This window comes from Equus przewalskii, chromosome 15 (assembly GCF_037783145.1).
Source record: "Equus przewalskii isolate Varuska chromosome 15, EquPr2, whole genome shotgun sequence".
NCBI classification, from domain to species: Eukaryota; Metazoa; Chordata; class Mammalia; order Perissodactyla; family Equidae; genus Equus; species Equus przewalskii.
In genome coordinates this window covers 84,689,389-84,702,542 of record NC_091845.1, presented here as the reverse complement: position 1 = coordinate 84,702,542, position 13,154 = coordinate 84,689,389, and the positions used below count along the sequence as shown (strand labels likewise).

Sequence of the window (13,154 nt, the reverse complement as noted above, 5' to 3'; positions counted from 1 at the left end):
TTTTATACAAAACTTTACTAAATACTCTTCATAAAGTATACCCCACCTAGGAAAATTTAGGTGTTAATATATCTGAACACTATTTTACTTTATATGATGGGGATCCTCAATGTTTTATCAGATTGAGGCTCAGAAATATCCTAATGCAGTGGCCTTTTATACTGTAATCCAAATAGATCTGGTTATAATCTTGGTTCTGCTACTCACTATCTGTGTGACCATCAGCAAATCAACTATTTAACTTCCAGGGACTTCATTTTCTTCATATGTAAAGCGAAGGGGTTGGTGTCAATGCCTCAAGCGACTTTTACACTTCTAAACCCTTAAAACTCTCAATCAATATAGGGAAAACACTAAGCTTGTTTATCTGCGCATTAAGCACATTAATTACAGCATACTGCTTCACTTTTTGCTGCTGTTATTGCTAAGATGAAAAGGGGCTTCTGTATACCCAATAACTGGAAAGGATATATAGATCATCAGTAAATACTTATACGTGTTAGGCTTTAAATGCTCAGAGGGAGCTATGCAAAGCAAAGAACAGCTGTATGTAACTACAAACTACAGAACAACTATATTAAACCGTTAGGTTTCAGCATAAAGTTCAGTCCAGACACCATGTGGATATATTCATTAAATACTGGCCAAAATTTGGCAAAAAAGATTATGATAGGCATTTAGATTAGAGTTTGCCTGAGAATCCTTGATCATACTTTTTACATTTTTTATTTCTATGTCAAGGAAAAACTGAATCAGTTTTAGCCTCTTCATGACTTAAATACATTCAATTCTTTCAACACATCTGTTTTAAACAGAACACCGTAAATGCTAACTTTAACACCAGTTTTAAACATTAACAAGCAATCAAAACAAAAAACAAACCCTAAACCCTTAAAAAAGGTTATTGCTTAATTTTTTTGATAATTAGAATCAAATCAGTACATTTCTAAACCATTCCCTTAGCTAAGGAACAATAATTAGCAGCATGCTCTTTGCTATCTAATAAACTCTAGTCCTGAACTCAGACTTCTTTTACAGCGACAGAGGAGCAGGTTTGCAAAGTATAAACGGATCATTCTGAAGACACGTGTCCCTTAAAAGGTACTAATGTTTCAATTTTGTTAAGCATTGTACTTCAACATAATTAAATCGGTCACAGATACAATTACCATCACTACAGCGACCTTTGGTTATTTTGAAGGCTGTTATTCAAAAATTCTATGAACTTAGTGGTTCTCCAACTTTAGCGTGCACCAGAGTCCTCTGGAGGTCTTGTTAAAACACAGAGAGGGGGCTTCATCTCAGTTTCTGATTCAACAGGTCTGAGGTGGGGCCCAGGAATCTCCATTTCTAACAAGTTTCCAGGGGATGCTGATCCTGCCTGACAGACCATAATTTGAGAATCACTGGCTTACAGAGATGAAAGCTGTTAAGAGAAAGATTAAAAAAACCTAACTGTATTTTAAAAACTTCTTAGCTTGGTATACAAAAACCCTTCATGACCTTGACCTCTGCCTTCTATGGTCTGCTTTCCTCTCATACTCCATCAGTCCTATTGTGTTATGGTCTTACAGAACTATTGCAGTCTGTGGAACACATACATGTTCTCTCAGGTTTCCATGGCTTTGCAGAAACTCTCCCTCAGCTGGCAGTGCTCAAAGTTCCAATTCATCTGGCTGTTTTTTCACTTGTTCCTTAAGATACTCCAGTGCCATCTCTCCTGAGATTCCCTCTGATTTCCTGAGGTAGAACCAATTACGGTTCCCTCCTGTGGTCCACTAATCTTCACAAACTTTTTATAGTGCACAACCAGGAAAGGAGAAGAGCAAATTCTGGCTCCTCCGTATATTCACTGTGTGAATTCTGGGAAATTATTCAACTTTTCTAGACCTCATTTTTTCCCATCTAAAATAAGGATTATATGCCCCAATCCACAAAACTCCTATGAAGGAGGTTCCTTATCTTCTTCACCTCGGTGAGGAAGTGAACAGTGCTTGGCACACAGGAGTCCAAATGCATACTGAGAGAGTCAACATGACAGTAATTAGATTTGCAACAACTACTGGTTCATACCAGGAAGCTATTAAAAATTTGAGAACTACTAATTTATTCAAATTCAAAAAGTATGGTCCCTGGACCAGGTGCATCAGGATTACCTGGAAACTTGTTAGACATGTAAATATTTGGGTTGACTCCAGACCTACTGAATCTCTTGAAGTGGGACCAAGGAAATCTATTTTAATAAGTCCACCAGGTGATTCTGATAGAAACTAAAGTTTGACAACCACTGCTTTAAACAGCCTGATTTACAGAAAAGATATCAATATGACAGTATTAAATAAGCAAATAAGAGGGTATTCTATTTCAAGAGCCCAGAACACAGTTTAAGAATATTATTTCAATGAGGGTAATGAGTTGTTTTCTGTTGTGTTCCAAGTCAACATAGTGGTTTGGGTTTCACACTCTTTTAAAATGAGGAAGATAAATTGAAGTGGGCTTCCTTGACCTAATGTTATAGTATTATGCCTTACTCTCTTTTCCATTCTTGCATTTACCAAACTATAACTTGATAGTTAACTAGTTTCCGAGGTTCCTTAAGGGAAGACTTTGTACCTCTTCTGGTAAACTATAAGCACTATATAAAGGCAAGGGGTAATTTTTAACAAGACAGAAACTTTGTTTACTATGGGTCACTCTTTTAGAATAAAACCATACCTAATCTGATTAGCATTTACTAGATGAATTAAAAATTTTGGGTATGGAGGGAATGGACAGAAATATAGAACTGTGGAAAAAAGGCAACATGAAAGACTATATTACTTTTATATGATGAATTTTTATTTAGTGGAATTGGGGTCCCCAAAAGAACTAGGTGAGCTTGAATTTAATGTTTAAATAAAGTAAATTACAATCACATTCACAGGAAAAGTAAAACTCAAAGTATATAGCAAGACAGCTTGGCTTCCCATGCTGTTCATCTTTTAATTCACCCCGAGCGGCTCCCCACCACAGCTTTTCTTCCCAGGCATCCTTACTCCTGTCACAGCAGATCACCTGCAAACTCACTGAGAAGACAAGAGGCCACACATGAACCTCCAGCTTCACAAGTTCCCTGTATTTTCATCCTTAGTAGGCTAATCGCTTCATCCACGCTCTCGGCTCAGCAACTGTGCGCAAATCATCCCTAGTTTTCCCTCTCTAAAAATTATAATCAGTGAAGACAAAATTAGGCTAACTTGATCTCACATTAAAAAAAACTTTTGAGAAATTAATTTTTTCTTTATCTTTATTAATATCTTAAACAAGTATAGCTACTTGTTTAAAATCCAAACAGTGCAAATTTCTTCTCTGTTACATTTTGATTACCCCCTTTCTGTTCTCCCCTCAATACAAATGCTAACTAACAAAGCCACAAGGTAGAGGAAAGAGCACTCAGACGACTGCCCGCTGCGTGGCAGGCACACGTTACTTTAGTGAGTGCTCACTACAGGCCTGAGCAACATTCCCATTTCACAGCAGAGGAAAATGAGGCCAAGTAACTTGTCAAAGACAGGATGCTAGGAACAGGATTCAAACCTAGACCTAATTAATGTCAAAACACGTGCTTTTACTACCATAAAAATAAGACTGTGAAAGGAAGAAAGCAACTATCTATAATGACCTACAAGAAATAGAGTTGTGTCTATTATGAAGAGTGCTTTAACTAAGCACCAAATGCTAGTTGTGAAACCATAAGCATGGATCCAAAGGTAAAACTATGTTCATAATACGGCATTTATCTTATCTAGCACATTCCTAGAAGAGGTTCAGCTCTGAGAACAAGGGAGCTAACTTCTTAAAAAAGGCACTTGCTCAGTGATCTTCAGATAGCCAGTATAGTTTACTTATTCATTAAGAACTAACATGTTCTTTCGGTTTGTTAGAAAGCTGAAGACATCTTAAAATTATATACATCTGTATGCAAAACATTGTAAAAAAAAAAAAAATTTACCTTGTTTTACTCAAAGACCCTTCTAACTTTCTGTGTTGAGTCACAACTACAATTAAAAATCCACTACAGGAATTCCCCAAATTACAAAATCAGATCTTTTGTAATAAGAACAAACTTCTTTGACTGAGTTGTCAACTCTGATATACTTATGTTCAAGCCTCCTTAGCCAAACAATGAATAAAAATGATTCTTCATAAACTCACAAGTAGAAGCTACAATCTTTCTTGGAGACCAGTCCTCAGGAATCATGTACTGTGTCCAGGTATCATTTACAACCTTCATACTCCCTCCTCCCCCACCTTGCACAATAAGTTCTATAGTGACATCATTACTACTAAAATGCATTAATTCTAACCTGGATAACATTTTGCCTCTTCTCTAAGACATGCATGTTTTGTTTTTTTTAGAAAGAAACCAGTAAGCTGCTGATTGCAAAAAAATAAATCTAATGAATATAGCTCAGCAAACCTGTGGAGGTTAAGTACAAAAAGAAAAATCCATCACTCTTCTGTAAGAGGAATTTAAAAAATATTTACAGCTTCATATTTAATTTAAGAGCAAATAACAATTCTTCTTCCAAAACAGAGCCTAAATAGATAAAATTCATGTAGACTTAATCTCTGGCCAAACGCAAACCTCTGTGGTTAAGAATAAAACTATTAGATAAAGCTAATAGTAAATTAAGCTAAGAACTAAAAATTTTATATACCCTATTGGCCATAAGTTCTGCAAATGTAAAAACAAATAATCTGTTTAATTTCATGATTAACAAAACTCACAAAAATGCCCCATGGAGATTTTTACTAGTAACACAAAATAAGTGATTTTGTGTGGATGATAAAAGCTATCATCCATTCTAAGCAAGCAGGTAAAACGGCTACTTATGAAACTAAATGTTATTATTTTCTCAAGCAACCGGTCTTACAATGGAGTGAAAAAGGCCTTTACCAAGGAACCATTAAAAACCTGGTTAAACATTTATGTGAAGACTTATATTTGTTTTTAGCATCTACAAAAACCTTGCTCACCAATGCCTTCAGCATATTTTACATTCATCTAATAAATTTTAGGTCAAAATCCTGGCCAGAAAAGAATACTTAAAAAGAAGAAAAAAGGATATATGCTGTGGATTGTACCAATGTCAGCTTCCTGCCTTTGGATCACGTAAGATGCTACCATTCAAGGGACTGGGCGAATGTACTTGAGACCTCTCCGTACTTTTTTGGCAACTTCTTATGAATCTATAATTATTTCAAAATAAAAGTTAAAAAACTTCTTCAATAATTTCCCTAAAATATGAAGTATTTCTGGAAATCTATAAGACTAGAAGCCCAACAGAATAATGGGTAGAATTCACATGGACAGTTCACAAGAAATGAAAAAATACTCTATATCTCATAACAACATATTATAACAAAAATATAGATTAAAACTATAATGTAATACCATCTCCCTAAACAGAATGGCAAATATATTAAAATTTAATACACGTTAGTGAGGCTCTGGGACAATGGGCCTTCTCATAAGTACTGGGGCAAGTATAATCGTATAACCCCTATAGAGAGCAATTTGATATATATCTAACAATTTTATATAGACACACACACACACTCTCTCTCTATTTTAGTCTTTAGGTCAGTAATACAACATCTGGGAATTTATCCCATACATAGGAAATAAGGATTTACAAGCCTACTCATTACAGCACTGTTTGTAACAGCAAGGCTTCTACCAACAGGGAACTGGTTAAATAAATCATGGTATAGCCATCCATTCAATGGGTACTACCCATCTATTTAAAAAACCCCACAAACATGCTTTTCTGTGTACTGAGATGGGAACAATGTATCCTGGAGATCTTTGAAAGTAGAAGTACAGCTTGTGTAAATTCTCATTTGTGTGAAGGGGGAGGAGATAACAACATATATTGTATTTGCTTGTATATGCATAAAGAAACTAGAAGGACACACACACAAACTAAGAAAGTGGTTAACTGTTTGAGAAGGCAGGAATATGGGGCAGAGGGACAGAAGCAAGACTTTCACTGCACTTTGGAGAATACTGAAAAACACATTCCAAAATAAAGTGACTCATGAAGGAGTTAGTACTCTGCAGAGTGTGATCTCCAGGCAGGGACAAACGGCAGACAAGAAACAGGAAAGGGAGACAAGGAGGGAAAAGAAACCAACAACTTCATTTTCTTTAGGAATTATTTCATTCTGGAAGATAAGGTACCATGTACGAATCAATCAATATAAGTAATATTTGTGATTTGTAAAATTTATTTCCTTGGTTTAGGGTGAATTATAATCATTTAAAAGTAAGGTGTAAATAATGTTTATAACTTGCAGTATCACTATTTCTGTTCAAAGTGATTCTGGTAAGTAAACAGCAAAAGTTTGTGATAAACAGATGATACAACAGGCTACATAAACTTACACAATAAAAAAGTTACATTAAAAATGCATTACAAAGGAGGTATAGATAAGATTAACTTTACCTTTTTTCCCTAGATCTCTTTACATTTCCAAGTTATGATATTTTGGGGGGAATTATTTTAGTATTTTGTGGTAAAATTATGATATAATTAAAGTTTTTTTTCATGTGGAGCCACTCTAAAAAATCAATATAAAAACTAGCTGAATTAAATTCTATTAAACACTCAATATGGAAGATGCAAATTTAGTCCGGAAAAACTGGAGACTGATAAAAAGTGAAACATACATAGAAATTTTACCATTACAATCCAAATATTCCAAATAAACTAAGAAAGTTTAATTAGTACTCTATTATTTCAAGTTAAATACTTGAATGTTCTAAGAACATGAAATCACATCTACTTAAGATAAATGAGCTTATGCACTAGCTAGTTATTTCTTATTCGACTAACATTAGCCAAGGTTTGACAGGATGAAAAAGTTATTTCCTTCCTCTGAGTCAGACTGAAATAAGAAAGGGTGTGAGAAAGGGGTAGGAGGAGGGTGGCATTCTCTCCAATGTTGGAGTGCTTACATTTAGAGCAGGCACTCTTGAAAGAGATTTCACTGTACTGTTTACACAGCAGCAATAGGTAATTTGATGATAACGTAACTCATTACTGAGGAGTGAAGGAAACATACCAAGGGGCTGAAGCCCAAATTAAAAATTTGACACTACAGCCCTGGCCACTTTGGTTTACTTCCTGGAGACTGGGAAAACAGTATTTAACTGACAATTATCTAGACTGAAATGTACACTGGTACCTAAGAGTGGGGAAAAAAAGGGAAAAGGATTAAAAAGGATTTCAAATTTTGCCAAGTGATGTCTAGCTCAGAAGACCTGACAAGGGTGTAGTTCCATATATTCATTCTAGATATTCTAAAACCATTTCTTCAGTCTGCTGGGATAGAAGCTGATGGTTAACCAACTTCTAACAATATGAGAATTTAGTGATTAAAGTATATCAATCTAGTAAAAGATCTGTTTTTCAATACTGATGGTTAAGGACTATCTTTCCTCAAAAGTACAAAATTTAAATAGAAAAGGAGACAATAAAAATTTTTAGTATGAATGGAGACATTAAAAACACGTAAGAGTTCAAATTATTTCAGCTGTGACAGGAAAAGGATAAAGATTAAGAAAAAGCCTTCCAGGGAAAAAGACTATGTTTAACAGCCATTTTGTAGTAAAGATCAATTCCCCTTTAAATGGTTAACAATAGCATTCCTTCCTTTTGACTATGAGGAAATAACAGCATTTTTACCACCTAAGGAAATTTTCATGGTGTAAGTATATGAAAATGAACAAAATTGGAGAAAGAATATGACAGAAAAGAATGTCAAGGGAAATAAAAACAAAAACGTAAAACTCTAAGATTTGCGTTTCATTTCAGAGACCAAGAAGCACTGAATAAATTTTCACCCAGCAGAGGGCCTATTATCAAAACAACCTTTTTATATAGCTAAATTCACCTAAAATTTCTAAAAGTAATTCAGAATTCTTCAGCAGTGACATAAAAATGGGCCAAAGGAAAAAAAAAATCAGAAACTAGCTTACTAATTTATTTCTAATGCTAACCTTTACATTCTTCCCCCATTCCAAACGCCTGCTCAACTTTTAAAGTGGCTATCTCCTCAACTCCTTGAGACTGTCCATGGTTTACCCTCACTCTCTTTGCTCATACTGTTTCTCACTTTCTAAATACTTCCGGAGAAATTCTACCATTCTTTTATAGCTTTCAGCTCAAATGTTTTCTTCTGTAAAGGATTCTCTAACCCTTCCAGAGGTAGTATCGTAAATCATGTCCCACACTACCCTTATGGCACTGACCACATAGGCTATATTTTAACAACTGCATCTACATCCTACCAGACAAAGCTCTTAAGTGCTATACGAAATCTACCATGAAGCTGGTAGCTACCTACTAAAGAATTCATATGCTGTAGAAGCCTGGACTCTCACATTGTCCACTTGGAATTTGAGTCCTAATTATATGACTTGCTACTTTGACTGTGGGGCCTCTTTCTCTAGCTATAAAATGAAGAGGCCGTATTGGGTCACCTCCAAAGCCATTTCCTACACTTAATGGCAAAAGGGACTTTTTCCAGGCAGTCCTTGGTATCTGATGGACACGGGTATGCTATCATTTTAACTAAACTCAAAACAAGTAACTGGGGGAAATATTCCTTAATCTCACTTCTCATTTTCAGTCTGAAACTAAACTTGCTGTATGTTCTTGCTGCCGAATATCTAATTCATACATGTAGGTAATCCAAATTCCTTTGGAGGCAATAGATCATAAATCCTGAAGAAACGTTGCCTCTTATTTCCTATATAGACAAATCTCAGTAACATTTATCTTTCTAGATGATACTTTGTAAAAAATGATAGATTCCAACCTGTCTCCTGCACAGTAGCCAACATTTAATGAATAAGCAAATACACGTTGCAGCTTGGTCTCACCTCAGATGTGCTGTGTCCTGAGGCAAGTTACTCTCACTGAGCTTTTTTCTTCGTCATCTAGTTTCAAAGACTTATAAGGAACTTAGTAGAACCACTCAAATGTGGTTTTGTGTGTGTGTATGTGTGTGTAGAGGGGTTTGGTGAGAAGGAAACAGTAATACTCAAGATAGGTCTTGGAAATAAGAGATACCAAAGTAAGGAAGGGGGATAGCAGGACACTGCAAATGCTTGGTTCACAGGCCTTAAGCAAGGTAAAATGAACTAGCTTCTACAACTGAAGCACAGAGAATCTGTGAGAGACCAGAGGGATGATAAAGGAAAGGGATTCACCTACAACAAAGAAAATGCCAAGGATGACTGGAGTTTTTAGCTTGGAGAAACTAGGGGAAGGGAGATGGTAATGTGTCACAGGAAAAAGGCTGGATTTTTTGAGAGGTGGGGAGTGAGCAGCAAAGGATCCTGGGAATAAAGTGGGGAAGATGAGAAATTTAAGTTTCACTTGGGACTATTAAATTTTTAGACATCTGGGATATAATCCTGGTGGAGAAATCTAGAAAGAAGGCTGCTGGAAACAGGTATCCACAACTCAAGTGCAATCTCTGACCTAGAAGTCTAGATTTGAGAGTTGTCAGAATGTGGTGAGTAGCTCAAAGTGTGGGAGATGAGCTTGCTTACAGTGAGAAGACAAATGGGTCCAGACACTGGAGAACACCAACATGTGAAGAGTTACGGAAGATGGGCTTGGGAAAGCTAATTATTTCTACTCATTGACCTCATATTTGGCTCTTCTTAAGTATTCTAGATACCATTTTTTCAACTAAACAGCTCTTCTTGAACAAATTCTCTCAATCCCATTTCTACAATGAGGCCTAACCAAATGAATGAAAACGAGACTATCCCCTTGCATACCAAATACCAGTGAAGAGCACACGGATAATTTTTGATCATTTTATAGCTAATCTTTTCATTTATGCACATTTCTTGAAGGTGCAGAGATACTATTTAAAATAGCTTTATAGAAAAAATATAATTCTATGAACAACATATTTGACAAAGTCAAATTATAGTAGCTTAGCCATTAGGATTATCTGACCCAAACCCAGCTTTTGTTCCTAGGTGATTAACTAATGTTTCTTCGCTACTTTTTATGTCTCTTCCTAATCTGTCTCCAAAGTACAGGGATAGTAGTAAGTAAAAATGGAGGTTACCAAGGAACTGTTTCAAAACAGGAATACATCCAGAAAAATAAAACTAAGAGCATCATGAGGTTTTTAAAGAGACAGTGCTTTGCTCTGATTTAGGCTCAAGGGGCAGCACCAAGCATGGTCACCATTCCTTAATAAAATGAAGAGAATATTGGATCAGGGAAAAAATTTTGTCTATTTTCATTTTAATAAATCAATGAATGTTTTGCATTTGGGAGGTTTTAAAAATTTAGATTGGCTTAGTTTTGAGTAAAAAATTAAATTGCTCACCTTCAACAAACATATACAAAGTACCGTGAATCTATGCCCTGAAGAGTTAAAGTTGTCTAGGTTATCAGTTCACTACCACTTGGCTTAACTTTTTCTTGCTCTCTGCTTCATTCTGGGGGTAAGACAGCTTACCTCTTCCCAGCTGCTTAAGCAAAAGGCTGAATTCTCAAGAATAATAAAGTGGCTTAAGAGCACAGGCTTTAGAATTAGACAAGCTAGCTTTAAATCCCAACTTCACTAGCTATTAGTGGAGTGATCCTAGCAAGTTAACATAAGGAAACCAGCTTCCTCATCTGTAAAATGGCTCATGGTTCTACCTTTTTTAAAGGATTGTTGTGAGGATTATGAGACTTTTTACAATAGTAAACATTAAAAAAAAATTAGTTCCTTCTACTGTTTGGATCAATTTGGACTCTGACACTGTATAAGGTCTACTATTCAGTTGTATCTGTACAACTGAAACAGTGAGGTATGAATAAAAATCAGTTATGATTAGTATTAAGAATCAGCCTTTGTATTTATATCTCACCCAAAGAATGAAATAATCCTAGTTATGCCCTAACATTAACTTGATTTCTTTGTACTCAAATGTTAAAGATTTAATGCAGTCACAAAATATATGCTAATAAAAATTGTGTGACTTGAGATTTAAACTTACATCAATATTTATTAAGCACAGCATTCCTGTGGATTGAACATTAATAAAGTTTTTATCGATCCTCTACAGAATCTCAGCCTTTCACTGTTTAGAATAAAAATAACCTTAACTACTGTGAGACATTTTTCCAAAGCCCACTGAGATATAACTGAATTAACTTAATTGAAAATAAAAATTTCCAAAAGAGGGTTTAACTAAAAATATCCCATGTCTTCCTTTAGTGTTTTATGAAATTTCAACAATATATATCACTAAAAACAATCAAAAGAGTAAGATAAAGTATTGCTTTGCTTCTAAACCACATATTACTCTAGTTGAGAACCACTGCTTCAGAATTATCTAATTCAAAAAGGGATTCTAGTGGAGGACAATAAAGAACAGTGCAGAGCAGCACTACTATAAAATCTAAAGAGTAACAAGGTTTTTTCACTCAAGCAGAACTGTACTCAAATAGGTACATTTTTGGTGACAAAAAGTTTTTAACGAATAACTTTTTCTTATTTAAATCTAGATCCATGTCCTTGACTTCTAGGCAATAACAATTCTATAAGACAGAAGTAGAAAATGACAGAATTTTACAATAGTTTGTATGTATCAATTTCTGTAAAATCTTTTAATGATGGATTCTAGACTTACACCATGACCTGAAATTTATTAAATCAATTTAGATTCTAGAGATAAGACTATCCTCTGAAAGGGAACGCTTCACCTACAATTCTCTTTGCTGTCTTCCTTTCTTGCCAACAGGTCCCAGGACACCTCTGATTCATCCATACACAATTTTGCTTTTGTCTTTATTGAATGCTCTTTCCCACTGAATTAAACCTTAACGGCAGGAACTGTGTCCGTCTCAAGGGTCTACTTATTACAACACTACTCTGCATATAACTGATATTAAACATTTAGTTGAAGAACAAGTTGGAATAAAACTTATAGTATTTAATATATTATCTAATTATATTTTGTAAGTTCAGCATGAACTTATGTTGGGCTTATCATGCCAGGAAAAAGAACTAAGAAGTTAACCAGCTATTTACACTATTAGAAACTGATTAGAAGGGTGTCATTGGAACACTGTAAAAAAGGGCAGAAATTGTTTTCTCCCTGACAAAGATAGGTTAAATAAAAGGCCAATCAACCTTTTCGTGATGTTCCTTGTGTCTGGTTGTTACTCACTGGGGAGGAAGAAAGTGTAGTAGTTTCTATATAACATAGGCAACTGAAGTCAAGAAGAAAAACTGTTTAAGTCTGAGGAATAGAAAAGCTATTGAATTTTGAAGTTACTTTAGGCCAATAAAACTTAACAGTTACCAATCGTGGTGATGACAAAGTCATGTAAGACTTGTGGAAAATAAAAGTGGACTTTAAAAACTCAATGACCTTTTGGATAAAAACCTTGACAAAGATCTTTTTATATTAGAATCACAGATTTAGGGAGAAGTCATTTTGTAAACCCAGAGAATGGTTTAATTGTGTAAATATCCATCTGTGGGTTCTCTCTACTGCCCAATATCATTCTCTATTGACAACGAACCTAAAGGGAAAAAGTGAAAGAAATGAAAGCTATCCTGAAGGTGGAAAAGAGGAGGCTAAAGTCCTTCTGGCTTGGTCAGGTCAGGTAAGACAATCCAAGCTGCCATGCCTTTAAGCATGTCCCATCAACAAGTGGAAGTTCTAAGTAAAGCACATCCAGGACTCTGAAGAAACTCAGATGTACTTCACTCTTTTTACACTAGTGGGATCAAAGCCCATACAAAGATCTGTGAAATCCTTGCATCATCACTAGAATCGATAATTATGAAGTAGGAAAACATCCCTGTCATCCCTAAGATGTTAAGCAATGTCTCATTATCCATTTTTGAAAAAGAACTTTAGAATTACATTTGTACTAACACCGATGACTTATAACCACTAACGGGAACCCATATTCTTGATTGTGGCAGCTATGAAAACACAGAACTTAATTAGAGAATGTTCTCAGTTCAACGTTTCCACAAAATTTGTAGTGCAGCTTATATTTTTACACAAACCTAATCTCTTTACTAAATGCTCTGTAATGGGAATCATCTGATTTTTCTGCTTCACATTT

At 35.2% G+C, this 13,154-nt stretch overlaps 1 protein-coding gene across 5 annotated transcripts in view; it reads right to left on the bottom strand.

Moving 5' to 3' along the window:
• The window catches only part of TSC22D2 (TSC22 domain family member 2), a 47,553-nt gene that overhangs the window by 3,646 nt on the left and 30,753 nt on the right, over positions 1-13,154 (bottom strand). The window lies entirely within an intron of this gene.